Source organism: Trachymyrmex cornetzi, unplaced genomic scaffold (assembly GCF_001594075.2).
Source record: "Trachymyrmex cornetzi isolate Tcor2-1 unplaced genomic scaffold, Tcor1.1 scaffold122, whole genome shotgun sequence".
Classification (NCBI taxonomy): domain Eukaryota; kingdom Metazoa; phylum Arthropoda; class Insecta; order Hymenoptera; family Formicidae; genus Trachymyrmex; species Trachymyrmex cornetzi.
Window position 1 is genome coordinate 462,234 of NW_017295784.1, and position 2,260 is coordinate 464,493.

Genomic DNA, 2,260 nt, shown 5'->3' on the forward strand with positions numbered 1-2,260 from the left:
CGAGGAACATATTTGACGTTAATTTTATAATTTTAAATATTTCGTATCAATTACAATGTGCTGACAAAAGGCAAGAAGTAAAAAAAGGTTTTTACTAGCGTGGTTTTTCTTATATAATTGCTCACGTAAAGTGCTTTTGACATCCCAACATTATATCTCAATTTTGATTGCTCATTTTTGTGATTTACAATTAAATAAAGATTAATAATATGTCATACATCCTTTAAATAAAGATAAATGCAAAATTTATTTTAAATTATGAAACAATTTCGACTAAATAGAATAATACGTATAAATAGCATGCACATGTATTTAGAGATATGTAATTTAAATATAATATCTGTTACTTTTCCCGTATCATAAGAATGCGGAGTCACACGAAAACGACAGAATTATATATACGATTCAAAGTGATAAAAAGCCACAATTTGAAATATTTAACAATAAGAATTATAGTCTCATTTTTAGACCGTACATGTGAGAACACATGAAATATCTAAAATATTCATGAGCTGTGTATGTGCGTATAATGAATCTAAGAAATTGAGCAAAACGCGTGCAATGAAATCTATTAACCCTTAGTACACTCTTTAGTTTTAGGCAACCTTATGTAATTTACGTTCCTAAAGATCTAATTTTCGTTAATTAATGCGACACCCGGAACGACTCGTAAAACACAACCATCTCTCTCCGAGGTCGCCGCGCGAATGCCGAAGTGATGACGTAGTCGTTATTGTCGCCGCGCGGCACGTTTCCCCACTCCTCGCTGTTCGCCTCGCGCCGTTTAGATATCCTACCCTGCTATTGCGAATGAAAGATATTCACGGTTTATTCATTTATTCATATTTTACATGATTTTTACAAACGGGTAACGTCGTACATTTCGCGCTTTGCTTTGTGGAATCTCTGGCACTAGTTTAATCCTATATTATTTACGCGGTTCTTTTTATATACGTAATTGATAATTATTCGCGTGTGTGAAGTATTTTTGATATTCAACGATACATTATATCTCAATTTTCATTTGACTTTTAAATGATTTATACTTAAACAAAGGTTGATAATATTCTATACATCCTTTATAAAGATATATGCAAATTTTCTTAAACTTAATTATATAATGCCGATCATACAACTTATTTAAAATAAAAAATTTTAAATAAGTTTCAGAAACTTATTTAAAATATAAAATCGTAGGAATCGGTAAAAAACTGATACGACGTGTTTAAAATAAAAAATATAAAATAGATTCAGAAACTTATTTAAAATATTAAATTAGAAATAAGTCAGAAATGTAGTTATTTAAATTACTAAATAACCCTTTTAATTTTTTTATTTAAAATATATACTTTAATTTTCAGAGCTTTTACAAGTTTATAAAAATTATTAACCAATTTTTGCGTTTATTTTGACATCTTTAGGAAGTATTCGTACAGTTGTACATTTATAATAAATTGTATATAAATTGTTATAACTAAATATAGTTAACAAAATGAGGAAAATGTATTTTTTTATACAAAAATATAAAACTTTGAAACAAAAATATCTTAAGGAAAAATACATTTCACAACATCTTAAAGTCGACATCTACAAAAGACGAGGTGGTAACCACTTAATGTAATCGTGGGACAGAGTCCTCGAAATCATTATAAAATTCGTATGAAATCTCTATGTATAATGCGATAATTACATATGCAACTACGATAAATCATTGTATAATATTAAATAAATTCATATATTTTACCAAATGACTTAAGTGGTCTGTTTTCTGTTCCTGCACTAGACTGTTCTAGAACCCTCTTTCTCGCTTTAAACAAATATCAAACGTATATCTTTCTCACTTTAAGTTCCAAAAGTGTACTAGTTCAGCCACAGAAAACAGACCTCATATGTAGTGAAAAAAATTATTTGTAATCAGATGAAATCATATGATGTCATATATACGATGTCATATAATCTGTAGGACAATATTTCAGCTAGAGATTACCCTCTCGACAAAAGAAAAAATCGTTCAAGTGTTGGTTGTTCAAAAATTTTAATTATTTAGTATCCCGAAAATTATGTTTTTTAATAAGAATGAATAGCTATAAATTGAAGATATATTGCATTTACATTTTAAACAATGCATTTTATTATTGCAGTAATAAAAACCGGAGTCGATGTTTAAAAACTTATTTAATTTTTCAAGATATAGATTCAATAGACAGAATCTGTAGAAAGATATATCCAAAACAGTGAGAGGGTTTCTTGTCAGAGCAAA